This window comes from Ranitomeya imitator, chromosome 2, assembly GCF_032444005.1.
Source record: "Ranitomeya imitator isolate aRanImi1 chromosome 2, aRanImi1.pri, whole genome shotgun sequence".
Taxonomy (NCBI): domain Eukaryota; kingdom Metazoa; phylum Chordata; class Amphibia; order Anura; family Dendrobatidae; genus Ranitomeya; species Ranitomeya imitator.
Window position 1 is genome coordinate 805,635,672 of NC_091283.1, and position 19,260 is coordinate 805,654,931.

The 19,260-nt window shown below is 44.1% G+C and overlaps 1 protein-coding gene across 9 annotated transcripts in view; it reads right to left on the minus strand.

Annotated features, from left to right (window-relative positions):
• The window catches only part of BLNK (B cell linker), a 271,319-nt gene that overhangs the window by 161,099 nt on the left and 90,960 nt on the right, over positions 1-19,260 (minus strand). The window contains exons 2-3 of one of the 9 annotated variants that reach the window (XM_069753819.1): positions 16,146-16,378; positions 12,958-13,112 (exon numbers count right to left, since the gene is read on the minus strand). The exons of the other annotated variants lie outside the window; for them this stretch is intronic. The gene's annotated coding sequence lies outside the window, so the exon portion shown is untranslated. The remainder of the gene's footprint in view (positions 1-12,957; positions 13,113-16,145; positions 16,379-19,260) is intronic. 9 annotated transcript variants of the gene reach the window in all.

The window sequence follows — 19,260 nt, forward strand, 5'->3', positions numbered from 1 at the left end:
TCCTGTTCCATCTCCTGGTGCCATGCCCGTCTACTGGAAGGATAGAAGAAAAAACTACCTGTGCATCCAGTTCCTTTACTTTCTTCCCCAACTCTTCAAAGTCCTTGCAGATTGTCGGTAGGTCCTTCCTTGCCGTGTCATTGGTGCCAACATGTATCAGAAGAAATGGGTGGACGTCCTTGGAGCTGAAGAGCTTTGGTATCCTATCGGTCACATCCTTGATCATCGCACCTGGAAGGCAGCATACTTCTCTTGCAGTTATGTCCGGTCTGCAGATGGCTGCTTCTGTGCCTCTCAGTAGTGAGTCTCCCACCACCACCACTCTTCGTTGCTTCTTGGCTGTACTTTTTGCTGTCACTTGTTGCTGTGTGCCCTTTTCTTTTTTGCTTGCTGGTATTGCTTCATTCTTAGGTGTGCCATCTTCATCCTCTACAAAGATTTGATATCGGTTCTTCAGTTGTGTGGTTGGTGATTTCTCCATGGTCTTCTTGCTTCTTTTGGTCACATGCTTCCACTCATCTGCTTTTGGAGGTTCTCTGACACTTTTTGCACCTTCTGTGACCAGTAGAGATGCTTCTGTTCTGTCTAGAAAGTCTTCATTCTCTTTGATGAGTTTCAAAGTTGCTATTCTTTCTTCCAGACCCCGCACCTTTTCTTCTAAAAGGGCCACTAGTCTACACTTCTGACAGGTGAAATTGGATTCTTCTTCTGGTCGATCTGTGAACATGTAGCACATGCTGCAGCTCACCATGTAGGTTGTCACATCTGCCATGTTGCTCCTAGATCCTGCTGACTTGCTGTGTGTTTTCCTTCTTGTGTAATCTACTCAGCTAAGCTCTCTTACAATAATGTCCTACAGGCAAAAATTCGCGCGCCGTAAGGCGCGCGGTTTGGTGATGCTTTCGAAGCAGCTGGTCCCGGCTGTACCCAACGATCTTCTAGCTTAGGGAGACTTCGCTTCTCCCAGAAGGCACCTGGAATATGCAAATTAGCCTCCTGAAGCTTGAATCCCTGGTTTGGTGATGCTTTCGAAGCAGCTGGTCCCGGCTGTACCCAACGATCTTCTAGCTTAGGGAGACTTCGCTTCTCCCAGAAGGCACCTGGAATATGCAAATTAGCCTCCTGAAGCTTGAATCCCTGGTTTGGTGATGCTTTCGAAGCAGCTGGTCCCGGCTGTACCCAACGATCTTCTAGCTTAGGGAGACTTCGCTTCTCCCAGAAGGCACCTGGAATATGCAAATTAGCCTCCTGAAGCTTGAATCCCTGGTTTGGTGATGCTTTCGAAGCAGCTGGTCCCGGCTGTACCCAACAGAAGACCGTGGGACGGCAGGGACAGCGCGAGGATCGCTGGGACTAGGTAAGTATACCTCAGCGCCCTCACCCCCTCACCCGCCGACCCCACCGCTACCATGACTCGAGTATAAGCCGAGAGGGGCACTTTCAGCCCAAAAATTTGGGCTGAAAATCTCGGCTTATACTCGAGTATATACGGTAATAATAATTCAACCACAGGTAAGTTTTTACAGTAGACAGTCAACTATAAAAGGGCGTTACTTAACAAAAAAACCTCTTCCCATTTCATGCTATCAGCAATGGCACCACATGGAAGAGAAATGTCACAAGACCCAAGAAAGAAAATAATTTCTTTACACAAGAACGGTAATGGCTACAAGAAGATCAGCAAAGCTTTACTTATCAATCAGAATACTGTAGCAAAAGTGATATAAAAATTTAACAAAAATGGAACTGCAAGCATCTCACAGAGGCATCAATGCTTACCATGGAAAATGTTTTTGGAAAGGAAGGGTTACAAAGGTGAGCAGAACAAACAAAATGCATTGTGACTACAGTGAAACATGGTGGCAGTGTCCTTATGTGGGGCTGTGTCAGTGGTGCTACATTTCATTAATGATATAATGAATTCACAGGTGTACTGCTCTATATTGAAAGAAAAAAAATTCTAGCAGATAACGCTAGGTATTATTTCATTTTAATAATTTTTAATCATGTATCTTGTGCGTTAATTATTATTTTATTCTATTTCTTTTTATGATGTCTGTTATGGGTCGAGTTCCCGCCTCTGCACAGGGGGAATCTCGAACCATCTCAACTGCAGTCTCCCATTCTTCTCCAGCCGCAGTGGAGCCTGCTCAGCGGAGACGTCGGTCCCAGCATCTGACTCAGCCTGATACTGTGCGGATTGTTACAGCTGCCTTTCCAGGCTCAGCCATTGTAGCCAGCACTGGTCAGTGGCGAGCAGACGTCTCTGGGACTAAGTCCTGCTTTTCCCCTTCTGAGCATGCCCAAGGTAAGACCTCTCATTGGAGGTCAGGGGTCACATGCTCAGGTACTGCAGCAGCTACCATTGGTCCTCTAGGAGGGTCCTGAAGTTGCTCAGGTACTGTAGCAACTCCCATTGATCCTCTAGGAAGGTCCTGAAGTTGCTGCAGCTATAAAAGGTTTGCATGGCCGCACGGTTATGTGCTAGTATCAACTAAAGTTATGTGCTCTGCGCCAGTGTGGTCTTATGCATGTGGATTCAGGGTTCGGCTGTGATAAGCCCTTAGAATACCGGCACCTCCAGTGAGGAGTTTTGTGTGAGTGGATTCAGGGCCTGGCTGAAATAAGCCCCTAGAATACTGGCACCTCCGGTGAGGAGTTGCGTGTAAGCTTTGATGACTGCATGACCACTGTTGACTCTATTTGCTAGCTGTTCCCCTGTGAGGTTAACAGGGCACAGCGTTCTCTTTTCTCAAGCATCTCTGTGAAGTAACAGAGTTCGCTTATACCGCCATATAGTACCGCCATCTACTAGCAACAGGTTCTCTCCTGCACGGTGGACCCCGGGTTGCGAAACGCACCTACCGCCAACAATAACAATGTCTTTGCCCCATTTATGACCCCGGAGGGATTAAATCGTATTACTGAAAAAGTTAGCAGATAATCCAATGTATTATTTTATTTTTTATATATTTTTTTATGAACATGGATGTTGCTCCTTTTTTTATTTTATTATATATTTTTATTTTTTATGATGTTTATATTCATTGTATGTGTCTTATTTGTGTCAATCCTTTGTTATTATGTACGTGGTTCCTATGTGATTTCACTTCATCATGTGATACCATCATGTAACATGATGATTGCATTTTAATTTTGATTGGTCGAATTTTGTTTAAATATTTCTTCCTGTGTCTCATTAATAAATCTCTACCTGATGAAGACGGGGTACCGTCGAAACGCGTTGTGGATTCACCCAAATCACCTGTGTCCTGTATTTCCTAGCGCTCCTCAGACTGTTATTTTATTCTACTATTGCATCTATCCATCAGTTGTATTGTGCAGACGTCTGGTGGATACACAGTTGATAGTCCTACTGAATAGACTGTAAGAATTTGTATTATGGCAAGAAAAAAGCAGCTAAGTAAAGAAAACGAGTGGCCATCATTACTTTAAGAAATGAAGGTCAGTCAGTCCGAAAAATTGGGAAAACTTTGAAAGTGTCCCCAAGTGCAGTGGCAAAAACTATCAAGCGCTACAAAGAAACTGGCTCACATGAGGACCGCCCCAGGAAAGGAAGACCAAGAGTCACCTCTGCTTCTGAGGATAAGTTTATCTGAGTCAACAGCGTCAGAAATCGCAGGTTAACAGCAGTTCAGATTAGAGACCAGGTCAATGCCACACAGAGTTCTAGCAGCAGACACATCTCTACAACAACTATTAAGAGTAGACTTTGAGCAGCAGGCCTTCATGGTAAAATAGCTGCTAGGAAACCACTGCTAAGGACAGGCAAAGAAAAATACAGAAAAATCTTTAAGTGGGAAGGTGTGTCCAAACTTTTTGTCTGTACTGTGTATATATATACATATATATATATATATATATACTAGCTATTGAACCCGTTCTACGCCCGGGTGGCGAGCATTTATATTGGTATATGGTCTCCATCCTGGTATGTGCTGCTCCATCCTGCGCCCCCATCCTGTCATGTGCTGCTCCCATCCTGCGCCCCCGTTCTGTCATGTGCTGCTCCCATCCTGCGCCTCCATTCTGTCATTTGCTGCTCCCATCCTGTCATTTGCTGCTCCCATCCTGCGCCCGTTCTGTCATTTGCTGCTCCCATCCTGCGTCCCCGTTCTGTCATTTGCTGCTGCCATCCTGCGCCCGTTCTGTCATGTGCTGCTGCCATCCTGCGCCCGTTCTGTCATGTGCTGCTGCCATCCTGCGCCCGTTCTGTCATGTGCTGCGGCCATCCTGCGCCCGTTCTGTCATGTGCTGCTGCCATCCTGCGCCCGTTCTGTCATGTGCTGCTGCCATCCTGCGCCCGTTCTGTCATGTGCTGCTGCCATCCTGCGCCCGTTCTGTCATGTGCTGCTGCCATCCTGCGCCCCCGTTCTGTCATGTGCTGCTCCCATCCTGCGCCTCCATTCTGTCATTTGCTGCTCCCATCCTGTCATTTGCTTCTCCCATCCTGCGCCCGTTCTGTCATTTGCTGCTCCCATCCTGCGTCCCCGTTCTGTCATTTGCTGCTGCCATCCTGCGCCCGTTCTGTCATGTGCTGCTGCCATCCTGCGCCCGTTCTGTCATGTGCTGCTGCCATCCTGCGCCCGTTCTGTCATGTGCTGCTGCCATCCTGCGCCCGTTCTGTCATGTGCTGCTGCCATCCTGCGCCCGTTCTGTCATGTGCTGCTGCCATCCTGCGCCCGTTCTGTCATGTGCTGCTGCCATCCTGCGCCCGTTCTGTCATGTGCTGTTGCCATCCTGCGCCCGTTCTGTCATGTGCTGCGGCCATCCTGCGCCCGTTCTGTCATGTGCTGCTGCCATCCTGCGCCCGTTCTGTCATGTGCTGCTGCCATCCTGCGCCCGTTCTGTCATGTGCTGCTGCCATCCTGCGCCCGTACTGTCATGTGCTGCTGCCATCCTGCGCCCGTTCTGTCATGTGCTGCTGCCATCCTGCGCCCGTTCTGTCATGTGCTGCGGCCATCCTGCGCCCGTTCTGTCATGTGCTGCTGCCATCCTGCGCCCGTTCTGTCATGTGCTGCTGCCATCCTGCGCCCGTTCTGTCATGTGCTGCTGCCATCCTGCGCCCGTTCTGTCATGTGCTGCGGCCATCCTGCGCCCGTTCTTGTTATGTTTGCTAATGACAGGTGTTATGAAGGCAATCCAGAAACACAGTGTGCTTAGCGATCAGAGCGCACACAGTGATCTGACAAATACCCAAAAATACAAGAACGAGCTCTGAGACGTGGAAACTCTGTAGACTGCACACCTGATCCTATCCTAAACACAACTAAAAGCGGCTGTGGATTCCGCCTAACAACTACCTAGGCAACTCGGCACAGCCTAAGAAACTAGCTAGCCTGAAGATAGAAAAATAGGCCTGACTTGCCCCAGAGAAATTCCCCAAAGGAAAAGGCAGCCCCCCACATATAATGACTGTGAGTAAGATGAAAAGACAAAACGTAGGGATGAAATAGATTCAGCAAAGTGGGGCCCGATATTCTAGGACAGAGCGAGGACAGTAAAGCGAACTTTGCAGTCTACAAAAAACCCTAAAGCAAAACCACGCAAAGGGGGCAAAAAAACCCCACCGTGCCAAACTAACGGCACGGCGGTACACCCTTTGCGTCTCAGAGCTTCCAGCAAAACAAAAGACAAGCTGGACAGAAAAAAGCAACAAAAAAGCAAAAAGCACTTAGCTATACAGAGCAGCAGGTCACAGGAACAATCAGGAGAAGCTCAGATCCAACACTGAAACATTGACAAGGAGCAAGGATAGCAGCATCAGGCGGAGTTAAGTAATGAAGCAGTTAACGAGCTCACCAGAACACCTGAGGGAGGAAGCTCAGAAGCTGCAGTACCACTTGTGACCACAGGAGTGAATTCAGCCACAGAATTCACAACACGTTCTGTCATGTGCTGCTGCCATCCTGCGCCCGTTCTGTCATGTGCTGCTGCCATCCTGCGCCCGTTCTGTCATGTGCTGCTGCCATCCTGCGCCACCATTGTATTATATGCCCCCCGCTCCAGTGTGTATGCCCCCGAATGCTGCTGCCATATAAAAAAAAAAATAAATACCATACTCACCTATCGTCCGGCTCCACTGCAGGTATGTCTTCAAGAAAATGGCGCCGGAAAGCGGGGACTGCGCAGGCGCCGATTCCGGCAGCAGGTATCGGCGCCTGCGCAGTCCGCGCTTTCCGGTGCCATTTTCTTGAATACACACCTGCAGTGGAGCCGGAGTGTGTCTTCAAGAAAATGGCGCCGGAAAGCGCGGACTGCGCAGGCGCCGATTCCGGCAGCAGGAATCGGCGCCTGCGCAGTCCGCGCCCTCCGGAGCCGGGAGCAGAGGAGCCGGGAGACGGAGCCGCAAGCAGCGCTGGAACCGGGAAAGGTGAGTATACTTACCCTCCCTCCTGGCGGTCCCTGACTCTCCGGTGGAGATCGCGGTATGCGTTCAGTGCTTACGCATACCGCGATCTCCCGGGAGCGTCGCTCTGTGAGGCCCAGACTGCGCCGGCGCTTGCGCTTGCGCAGTCTATAGAGGCTTCGGACAGAGTGACGCTCCCAGCGTTATATTATAGATTCATATTCTCATTTTGTACATTTTAAAAATTACAAAAAGTAAAGTGGGCAGTTGCAAAGGTTTGGGCAGCCTGCATGGTTAGTACCTAGTAACACCCCTTTTGAAAGTATCACAGCTTCTAAACGCTTTTTGTAGCCAGAAACAGTCTTTCAATTCTTGTTTGGTGTGATTTTTATCCATTATTCCTTGGAAAATTCTTCCAGCTCTGAGATTCCTGAGTCATCTTGCATGCACTGCTATTTTGAGGTCTAGCCACAGATTTTCAATGATGTTCAGATCAGGGGACTGTGAGGGTCATTGTAAAACCTTCAGCTTGTGCCTTTTGAGCTAGTCTATTGTGGATTTTGACTTGTGTTTAGGATCATTATCCTTTTGTAGAAGCCATCCTCTTTTCAGCTTCAGCTTTTTTTTTTACAGATGGTGTTCAGTGAAGAGCGAATTTACTCGTTACTCGAGATTTCTCGAGCATGTTCGGGGGTCCTCCAAGTAATTTTTAGTGCTCGGAGATTTAGTTTTTCTTGCCGCAGCTGAATGATTTACATCTGTTAGCCAGCATAAGAACATGTGGGGGTTGCTTGGTTGCTCGGGAATCCCCACATGTACTTATGCTGGCTAACAGATGTAAATCATTTAGTTGCGGCAAGAAAAACTAAATCTCCGAGCACTAAAAAATACTCGGAGGACCCCTGAGCGTGCTCGAGAAATGTCGAGTAACGAGTATATTCGCTCATCACTAATGGTGTTATGTTTGCATCAAGAATTTGTTGACATTTCATTGAATCCATTCTTCCCTCTACCCGTGCAGCATTCCCCGTGCCATTGGTTGCAACACAACTCCAAAGCATGATTGATCTACACCATGCTTAATAATTAGCAAGGTGTTCTTTTCCTGAAATTCTGTGCCCTTTTTTATCCACATATACGTTTGATAATTGTGACCAAAGAGTTCTATTTTAACCTCATTGGTCCACAGGACTTGTTTCCAAAATGCATCAGGCTTGTTTAGATGTTCTTTTTGCATACTTCTGTTGATGAATTTTATGGTGAGGAGAGGTTTTCTTCTGATGACTCTTCCATGAAGGCTATATTTGTGCACATGTCTCTGAACAGTAGAACAATGTACGGCAAATCTTTCTGAAGGTCTTTTGCAGTCAAGTGGGGGTTCTGAATTACCTCTCTAGCAATCCTATGAGCAGCTCTCACAGAACTTTTGCTTGATCTTCCAAACCTGATCTTGACTTTCACTAGTCTGATTAACTGCAATTTTTTAATTGCATTTCGAACTGAGGAAAGGGTAACTTGAAAATGCTTTGCTATCTTCTTATAGCCTTCTCCTGCTCTGTGGGACTCCACCACTTTCAGAGTGCTAGGTAGCTCCTTAGAAGAACCCATGGCTGTTTCTTTGGAACAAGGTTAGAGGAGACTGGGTTTTTATAAAGTTGGGAAATTTGCATCACCTATTTCCTAATGATGATAGTGAACAAGCCATAACCGAAACAGGCAAATTACGGTCTGAAATCTTGGTCAAAGTTATCTGGGCACACAAAGGTCTCCAATGGTGCCCAAACTTGCATATGCCCATTTTCCTTTTTGTAAGTTTTAAAATGTAAAAGATGAAAAGAAACATATATAAATATATATATAGTTTTGCCCAAATACAAAGGAAATGTGTCATCTCTAACTTTAGCCCTTTTAGAGATCATTTCATCTTCAACTTGCTTGCCTGTTCACAATAATAGTCATTTTTACCAGGCCGCCCAAACTTTATATGTCACTGTACTTACCATGGCTACTTTTCTATAAATGAGCTCTATCATAGTAAGAAAATGTATATCAGTTATTTTGTTCTCCTGGACCTATTGAACCCTGAATGAACAAAATATTATGGTGCATCATAGCAATATATCATAACATTGGATAATAAGAATATCCCTTGAAATCTTACAAATTTTGTGTGTCAAGTCATTCCGTAACTGAAGTGAGCCAAAATTGATTTATTATATGCAATTTCCTAATACTATATGTAAACTGCTTTGAATTATGTATGTCATTATACACACATATATAGTTGTACGTATTTTTTTTTTATTTTTCAGAAATTATGATTGCAGCAAAATGACAGTATTTTTTTTAAGGCAACTTGCATACAGTATTTTTTTTAAGTAAGATGAACTTTCTCTTTCTACCACAAGATGGAAATCTATGCATTGCAAAAAGTCCATTACTATGTTTTAGAAATAATAATAATGGTAGCAATAAAAAATGATTTTGTACTGATTTTACCAGATTGCAAAGTCTTCAGTATTATTTTCTTAAAGGGGTTTTCCACTTTTAGAACAGTGGATACAAACCTATCATATAGTAGTAAAAAAAACAAATACAAATAACACTCACTCTCACGCTGACCAGTACCAGTTCCCCTCCGCTCCGGTCTCGTGATGTCACATCAATAAATCATATACGGTAATCTCTGCTACCAATCACAGATCTCAGCGTCTCCACTGATGTAGTCAGCTAGAGACACAGAGCTCAATGATTGGGGGTCCCTTTTTCTAAAAGTGGAAACTTCTTTTAAGGTTTCAACTTAAGTTTCATTCATACATGAGTTTTATGGGTTTTTGTTGCTATTTTTTATTAACACATTTGTATTTCTTGTGTCTTTCTTTCCTATAAATAAGCTTATGGGAAAAAACATTACAAAAAGGCCATACCCAGAAAATCTGGTAGTTGAAAAAAGCCTAAAATACAACATATAAGTAGTGTTAGGGGTCGAGTTCCCGCCTCTGCACAGGGGGAATCTCGGGCCATCTCCGCTGTGGTCTCCCATTCTTCTCCTGCCGCAGTGGAGTCTGCTCAGCGGAGACGTCAGTTCCAGCATCTTGCTCAGTCCCACTCTGTACAAAGAGTTACTGCTGCTTTTCCTGCTTCTGCCATTGAAGCCAGTGCTGGGCAGCGGCGAGCAGACGCTTCTGGGATTAAGTCCTGCTTTTCTCGTTCCGAGCATGCCCAGAGTAAGATCTCTCAGTGGAGATTGAGGGTCACATGGTCAGATACTGCAGCTAAGTCCATTGGTCCTTTCAGGAAGGTCCTGTAGGTACTCTGGCTTTGTGGTAGCCTCTCATTGGTCCTTCTAGGAAGGTCCTGCACGTGCTGCAACTATTTAAGACTCGCATGGCCGCACGGCCATGCGCTGGTATTGTTCCATGTTATGTGCTTTGCGCCAGTGTGGTCACGTAAGAGTGTGTTCAGGGACCCGGCTGAAATAAGCCCCTAGAATGCTGGCACCTCCGGTGAGGAGTTTGTGTGTGTATGTATTCAGGGACCTGGCTGAAATAAGCCCCTAGAATGCTGGCACCTCCGGCGAGGAGTTTTTTGTGCATGCGTGACCACTGACTGCTCTTTGTTTGGGCAGTTAGCCTGTGCCTCTGTAAAGTCTAACAGGGCACAGTGCTTTGCTATCACGGCTACTCGGTGAATTAACTGACTTAGTCTATACCACCATATAGTGTCGCCGTTTGCTAGCAGCAGGTTCTCCTGCACGGTGGACCCCAGGCTGTGAACGCACCAATAACAATAAAAACATCTATATTTACTCGGTGCATTCCGCTAGCCCTAACAAGTAGTGATGATAGTAAAGTTCAGGGTCCATACTGAACACCTACTGACCCCGAACACAGCCTTTTTCAGGAAGTCCTGTTAGGGTTCGGCACCGACCCCGAACATCGGGTGTTTCCCACACTGTCATCTGCATGACAGCACGAGAAACACAGGCTGCTCTGATCGGTGGCAAGATCAGTACCGCCAGTCAGAGCACCAGCAGCTGTGACGGGGGGTAAGTAGTATACCTCCAGTCACAGAGGCGTCGACTGATGAGCAATTACAATTCCCATCAGCCTACGCCTGTTACCGCTGATAACAGCGAGAGCAGGCATTGCTGATTGGAGTATTCTGCTAACAACGGTGCTATAAATAAATAAATCATAAAAAATGACCTGGGGACCTTTCTATTTTTGATAATCAACATGGCAAAACTGACAGCTGTAAAAATAGAAAGACCCTACCTAATTTTTGTTAACTTGATTTATGTATAGCGGCCAATGAATACTCCCATCAGCCGCGTCTGCTTTCACTGTTATTAGCAGCAGCAGGCATGGGCTGCTGAAAGTAGTACTCTCATCAGCCAATGCCTCTGTGACCGGAGGTAAACATTTCATCTGACAGCCTTGGGAACCGCAGCTCTCTGACCACCGGTAATGATCTTACCGCCGATCAGAGGCAATGTTTGCCATGCTGTCATGCAGAGGACAGCACTGCAAACAATGGATGTTCAGGCCCCCCATTCATCTGAAGAGGGTCCGGGTTTGGGATAGGGTACTGTTCTTGTACCACCAAACCAAACTTTTTTTTAACTGTTCAACCCAAACATCCAGGGGTTTGCTCATCACTTCACATAAGTCAATAAAAAGGCGTTGTTTGCATTATGTTTCCTATGTCCTTATTGACTTCCTCTAATATCAAGCTGTAATGTTTTTTTGCTGCAATAAAAAAAAAAAAAAAAAACAACAAAGCAAAAGAGTAAGGAAAAAAATTATGGAAAAATTGCTGCATTTTTCTAAAAAAATATTTGTGAAACCATCATTGCTCTGCAGGACAGAGCAGACCTTTATTTTTCCCATTTCCTTTCATAAGGCAATGCTAAAGGTAGGTTATCTTGGAAGCACACATTTTAAAAGTGGTAAATAAATGTAACATTTATAGACTATTTCCCATTTCTGGGACCTTCATCTTACTCAAGAAGGTAGTTGAGTGACCCCTCAGCCGCCCTATAGAATCAGGGTCATGCTGAGCTTTCAGAATTGTGAATGACAGTCCAGCCTCCAATCAGTGCAGGGGCGTGCTGGGTTTCATCCAGATGTCTCCCCTCCTAGGTGATTATCTGGCTATTTAGTTGGCTGTCAGTGTCTGATTATTGTCAGTCGTAGCTTTAGCTCAGTGGTGTGTGTGTGCCATGTTTTCCAGTGATTTGTTTCTGATTTTTTGCTGCCTAACCTTGCTTTTGACCATCTGTTTGCCTAGCCCCTTTGTCTCCATTACTTTCCTGGAATTCTGATATCGGACTGTGACCTGACTATGCCTTTGACTTATCCCTCTGTTTATGATGAGCTCTCTTGGAATCTGACCACAGACCTCTTGAGTACCCTTTCTCATGGCTTGTCCATGGCTTGGCTTGAGTGACTCAGTATTACATTTGTTATTTAGCGTCACAGTAGTCCAACGTGCTGCTTTACGAATAGTGGGTCTGTTTACACATAAATGACTTTCCCCATTCATCTCAGTTGTAAGTTGTAGAGCATTCGTCTATCAAACATTCATGGCATATGCTCTTGATATGCTATAAATGTAATAAATGGAAATAGCGGTTTACAGCCCTTCTTTCAGAATATTGCATGTTTTTTTTTTGTTTTTTTTGGGGGGGGAGTAAAAACAGCTATGACTAGATGAAATATGAGAATGGCTACCTACCAGGGTAGAAGAATTTATCAGCTGTGTTTTTAAAATGAATTTTCTCTTTTTGTCTTGTTTCAAACATGCTTTTTTGGCATCAAATTCGTCAAAAAGGTACACATGGGTTGATGAATTTTGAATAAAATAAAAAATGCAATTTTTAATGTCTTTTTAGAGTAAACAGTGTCATGATTCTTTAAAATATTGCATGTTAATCTTCAACTTCACAAAAGCAAAATCAGACCCCAGAAAAATATTGGAATGGAGTACAACTGCACCAAATGTTTGCAACATTTTTAAAAAAACAATATCAAAACAAAACAAAAAATTAAAGAAAAATTAGAATCTACGACATCTTTACAAGGAAAACAAAACAAGATAAAAAGAGATGAACCAAGTAAAGTTACCTTGAAGGCTTAAATTGAATAGTGAATAAAGTGCAAACATAAAAATCGCTATCTATCACCATAGAAAAGGCACAAAGACAACAAAGAATCAAGCCAATAGTGTTTTTAATGTTTTGCAAGTCAGTACCATTTTTATTAAAATGCTGCACGCATGATATAATATAGCTTTTTTCTCCCCTCGAAAACACCAGGATAAACTTACACTAAATAAAAAATTCCACTAAAAATGCATATAGAAAATACCTATAAAATGTTCTTAATATGCACAAAAAATATCAATTTCCCAATATACTTTCTCACTTCTCGTCAATTCTCACCATAGTTTAGATTTTCTACCTTACCCGATTACATTACCAATAGTGGTAATGTCAATTTAGGTGGCTTTTTGTTCCACCCCCAGGGCTACCCCAATCCCAATCAGAAAAATGAGTTTTGGTGGAGTTTTAATAAACAACTCACCTTTTCAGCCTGGACACCAGAAATTTAGCTGGGAAAGGGCAGTTTCAATTATGGGACAAGGCTTAACATTCTTTATTTTTTCCGAAATTAGGGCAGAGTAGGGTTAAGGCTACTGGGTGGAGGCTCCTGCTTCAGACAGATGTCTTGTAACCATACTTGTGATAATGAGAACAAGAGGAACATGATTAATATCCTGTGGCCCATACAGAATATTCATTTATATATTTCTCAATTTTAATTGTAATATGAGATGAGATATGTGAAGAAAAAGAAAATTAAAAGGAAAGAGGAAGTGCTGGGGTGTTTTGTGAACATTTTATGTTTAGTTAGTAATTGTCACATCTCTTCAAAGATCTGCTCCAGTGATATCTACTTAAGTTGCCAGGCACCACCACATTCACTCTGCGGGCAGCACTGGGGATTGAAGAAATGTTATAGCCAGTATCTCTGGACGGTAGAGACGCTGTCCAGCCAGGAATTAGACTAGGTGTTTTGTTGTCCAGCAGTCAAGCAGGTGTAATCATCTTCCTGCTGTTGCCAGTGTAACAGAACCACATCTTATTTAAACTCCCAGCATTCTGCTGAAGTTGCCAGATATTGTGCATGGAAACTCTCTGAGCTCTGGTGTTCTGTATGTATTCTGAATCCTGATATGGACCCAGCTTGAACCCTGACTTCATCTGCATCTGTTATTCTCTACTATCCAGACCTAGACTTGTTTGAAAACGTTCTGACTGACCTGGTGTCTGACCCAGGCTATCCCTCAGATTTTGGCTTTGAATTTCGACGTCTGTTCTTGTTCCATCACTCTAGATACTAACCCAACTCTTGCCTTTGGCTCGCTCATCTGGCCAGCAGCCACTTTGTGGAAGCAATCTAGGGGAACCCGTTGAAGTGCAGTTGCCTGTACAAGGGTTAGGCCAGGGTCATACTTGCAAGTGCAATGCAAGAAACTTGCGTGAGTCTCTTGCCTCAATGCCCGACACTGCGGCTGGCACTTGGGACTGGAGCATTCAGCTGCATAGAAATACAAGCAGCCGCACGCTCCGGACCCGAAGGCCGGTGGCAGTGCCGGGTATTAATGCGAGAGACTCGCGCAAGTTTCTCCCATTGCACTCGCAAGTGTGACCCCGGCCTTATATTGTGAATGCTGAGGTTTTCTCTGATGGAGTGGCTAAAGGTACCGTCACATTTAGCGACGCTGCAGCGATCTAGACAACGATGTCGATCGCTGCAGCATCGCTGTGTGGTCGCCGGAGAGCTGTCACACAGACAGCTCTCCAGCGACCAACGATGCCGAAGTCCCCTGGTAACCAGGGTAAACATCGGGTTACTAAGCGCAGGGCCGCGCTTAGTAACCCGATGTTGACCCTGGTTACCAGCGTAAACGTAAAAAAAAACCAAACACTACATACTTACATTCCGGTGTCTGTCCCCCGGCACTGTGCTTCTCTGCACTGACTGTGAGCGCCGGCCGGAAAGCAGAGCACAGCGGTGACGTCACCGGGGCACGGTTGTAATGACCAGAGGTCCGAATAAGATCCAGTGAGTCACAAACCAAGACCAAGGCAGAAATCTCCAACGGTATTTACTCAAAAGCAAAATAATAAAGGTGATATGGAGAATATTAAGGCAGATGCACCCCAAAGATACACTAGCTCAGCAGCAGCTGAAATCACTGTGCCACTCCAAGGTCTCCTGAGAACTGTATACTACAACAGACTAGTAAGAAATTTACCTAACAGGGCAACTAAAAAACAGGAAACAAGTGTAAATTGAATGTAGTGTTATCAAGGGAGCCCCTGGAACGGCACACTGAGTATAACTTACACAACTCTAATATAAGATACACCTCTAAAGTAACAATTAAACACTCAGAGCAGAGATACCTGGGTATCTATAACTATGGTACCGTATCCTGAGATGGATTTCCTCTCAGGCAGGAATCCGCACAGGCTGCAGCCAGTCCATATCTTCAGCGCCAATAAGTTACAGCAAGCTCCTCTTGTCTTGTCGGCCGATGCCGAGCCCAAACGCCGGGGACTTAGTTAGTGGTCTCACGATGTTGTCTCTGCTTCTGTAGCTCCTAGGAATGCTTCCACGACAACCCGTCCGTCTCTGTATCAGCAGTCTGCCCAGACTTGTTTCTCCACTCAACGCACAGGGAATCCACAGACTTCCAAATACGTACTGGGTTTTTAGTAAAGTCTCAGTCTTTTCTTAGATAAAGGGTTAGCTCTTCTCCAGGAAACGTTAGCAACAAAAGTCTCTCAAAAGCTTCTTTTCCTCTAAACACAGTCGCAGTAAATCCACACACAGTCTCTTTTTAAGATATCACAGCAGCTTCTGCCTTTTCTTCCCGCCTTTCTCTCTCAGCTCTCACTTCCTTGTTTCACTTGACACACAAGACACCAGACCCCACCCCCCAGCACACATTGTCTCCGGGAGTTTTGCAGGGTCTGTCCTCTGCTGCAGCAGGCAAAAACCACAGGGTCCTAGTACCCTCTCAGTGGGACTACAGTTCACTCTCTTACACGGTGACGTTCCGGGGGACAAACACCGGAATGTAAGTATGTAGTATTTGGTTTTTTTACGTTTACGCTGGTAACCAGGGTAAACATCGGGTTACTAAGCGTGGCCCTGCGCTTAGTAACCCGATGTTTACCCTGGTTACCAGTGAAGACATCGCTGAATCGGCGTTACACACGCCGATTCAGCGATGTCTGCAGGAATCCAGCGACGAAATAAAGTTCTGGACTTTCTGCTCCGACCAACGATGGCACAGCAGGATCCTGATCGCTGCTGCCTGTCAAACTCAACAATATCGCTAGCCAGGACGCTGCAACGTCACGGATCGCTAGCGATATCGTTCAGTGTGAAGGTACCTTTAGGCCATGCCTGTTTAAGGATTAAGGAAGCCTTTTTGAGCTAACGGGCTCTAAGTGAATTTACAATAATTGAATTTTTATGCACAGCCATTTTGTATGTAAAGAAATCAGAGTTTAAATGATCAAAAAAATAGATAAATAAAAATAAACCAAACTAGTTTTGTAGGTAAGAAAGAAGGAAAGGACAAATAGAAGAAGTGTGACTTCAGGATCAGGTTACACAAGTTTTTTTTTGAGGAATATAATCATCAGTAGATTTGCATAAGAGCAAAACAGTAGGAGATATTTAATCAGAACCACCTGCAAGGCTACTTCAATTTTTTCAAAATGCATTAGAGCAATAAAAAATTCAGAGTAAAGTTAGACATGTCCATTAATAAGTAGCTGGGAAATTCCACTTATCTGTTTCCTTGTTGGCTTGAAATCGTTAATTAAAGGCAATATATATGCTCATAAGCATAACACCTCATACTTTCCTATCTATTTCCTCTTTTTCAGCTTTCAGATCTGCTTAGTCAACTGGAAAATATTGCCTGAAATTTCAGAAGAGAAAAATTGATCCAAATAGATAGTTTAGGATAAAAATGGTAGGAATGAGGGCATGGCAATAGTTATAGAGTACAGCTATTCAGGGTTGTCAACTTTTTTCTGTGCAGCTTACCAAAAAGTCATGGTCAAGCAATATTTTTAACATACACATAGGAAAACCAAAATAATGAATTATTATTCTGAGGGATGCATGTCTGTATCCTATAATTATGATATGAAGACATCAACTGCATTCACTGTAAACTGAAAAATGATGAATTACAGTCAAAATAACCTGCATACATTTTTTCAACTTCAAAAACATTTTGTGGACAGGTCAAAAAAGTGTCCTACTTTTACGGACTATCCTGGAATTTCTGGACGGGTGGCAACCCTGTATCTATTATATAGAAATAATTTACACATAATGCATTTTATTTTTAAATAAGTTCTATTAGTTATCTTGTACTAATTACTTATCTTCCATTGTCCCTTCTGAGTAAGGCTAATTGCACACATCCATAGTAGCCGAGATGGACTGTTTTTTTTTTTTCAGTTGTCATGCCGGTTGCACCCTAGTGGCATCAGTTTTTTTCTCGTGTTTTTTTTTTCACGGAAACAGGTAGACTGTCTGAACTTTTCTGACCTATTGACTCTTGGACACTTTATACGGATGTGTGAATACAGCCTAAGTGCTACCCAATTTTTTATGAAACAGCACATAGACACCTTGACTTAAATGGATCTATTTGGACATCTGTTAAAATGACGGTTTTGAGAATGTGATCCATGAAATTCTAATCATGTCCTATTCTGATCTGATTTTGAGGACCAGAGTAGGACATTATCATTTGGGCCATTTGATAAACACTGGTGCTGAGGACGCTCGTGCTACGACAGTCTTACTAGAAGGCGCTGAATTCATTAAGAGGCTTGTGCCGTTATTAAATTCAGCTCTTCTTCTCAGTGTTGTACGTCACTGCGCACCGCGACAGAAATGCTCTTCTAATCAAAGACTGTAGTAACATTTTTGCCTTCAAAATGCTGGCACTTTTGATGCATCTGACAGGCAGGCATGATCATGCTCCACCCTGCCCTGGCTTTTCCCAAGCTCTGGCCATTTTGGTGGATCTGATTCAAACTACCGTGAAAATGCCAAAAGTTGCAAAATTTTTGTACAACTTCCCATTGTGCAAACATTTTTCAAAGCCTTTACGCCATTTTTCTGGTATTCAAGCTTTGATGAATAGGCTCCAATGGGTCTGTGTGCTGTTTGATTAAAACAGGGGTCCCCAACTCCAGGCCTCGAGGGCCGCCAACAGTGCAGGTTTTCAGGATTTCTTTAGTATTGCATCAGTGGTAATGTGATCATCTGCACAGGTGATGATTCCAACCCCTGTGCAATACTAAGGAAATCCTGAAAACCTGCACTGTTGGCGGCCCTCGAGGCCTGGAGTTGGGGACCACTGGATTATAAAATCAGGCAGCGCACCAACACTTGATATGGATGTGTGAATGCAGCCTTCCCAATGGATCAGTTAAAAATGAATAACACTAGGTTAGAAACTGGGTCTTCCTTGTTCCTACCATCTAAAAACGATAATAAATAACATTTCCCTCGTGTCTGCTTTACATCAGCACCATTTGTAAAACGACCTTTCATTTTGTTAGCATTTTAGGAGGTTTAAAAATGTAGCAGTAATTTTTCATTTTTTTTCAAGGAAATTGATAAAACTTATTTTTTTAGGGACCTATCCAGGTTCGTAGTGACTTTGGGGGTCCTATATACTGGAAACCCCCAAAAACAGCACCCCCTGACATATTGAAAACTGCTGTCAGGTAGTTTATTAACCATTTAGGTGCCTTTTCGGGAATTAATGCAATGTGACATGACAGAAATGAAAAAGTATATTTTTACCACCTAAATGTCGCTAACTTCTGAACAGGCCACTAGGGCCGTCAGACTCTAAGGCCTCTATTTGGCCGTGAATGGCCATGGCAAACATCAGGACCACACAATCATGATCTCAGGGCGCCAATGGGGATAAAGAGGGAGTCCCACACTCTGTTAACCATTTATATGATGCAGTCACTATTGACAGCAGCATTTAAGGGGTTAAACAGATATGGACAGTGCCAACACTGATCATGGCTAATGCAGCAACTCTCAGCTATACTGTCCAGCCGTCAGCTGCTGGATTGTCGCCCGTCGGGGGATTTTAGTCTCATATCGCAGGTCAGTAAAATGACTTATTAGTGGTCATTAAGGGGTTAGAGGCTTGAGCTGTTTTTTACTCATTGTCTCTGTCCTTTCCTTGTAGTTTTCTTTGCATTGTGACTGCTAGGACCTTCCATATCTGTTGTGTGAATGGAACATTAGAGCCCATTGGACCTCACCCTACAAAGGTATATGAAAAAAGATCTTGTATATGGAGAAAGGTAAGAATATGCTAGACTTAAAGGGTTATTTGCATCTTTGCTGAATGGTTGGGGTGTGAACACTGTGACCCCCATAGATACCAAGAATGTGGCCCTGGAATGCCCTGTCTGAACTGAGTGGTAGCCAGGCGTGCACACTACCTCTCCATTCATTCTTTATTGGTCTCCTGGCGTACTCAGCCACTGCACCAGTCAGAAAGGGGTATTGTTAGTTGCGGGCTCAGCAGTCAGATCCCCTTCAGCAAGCAAAATAACTTCTAAAGAGGAGAATAATCTTTTAATGCGTCATATATCTTTTCAAGGTGAAAGCAAAGAACGTTGTATAGTAATTGTTCAAAATGGTTGCCAGTTGTAGATATCTATGAAAGGTTGGATCCCAAGAGCAGGAACATCACTACAATAGGTGCTGTGGTTACAATCACACTTACGCCCTGGAACTTAATAGCCC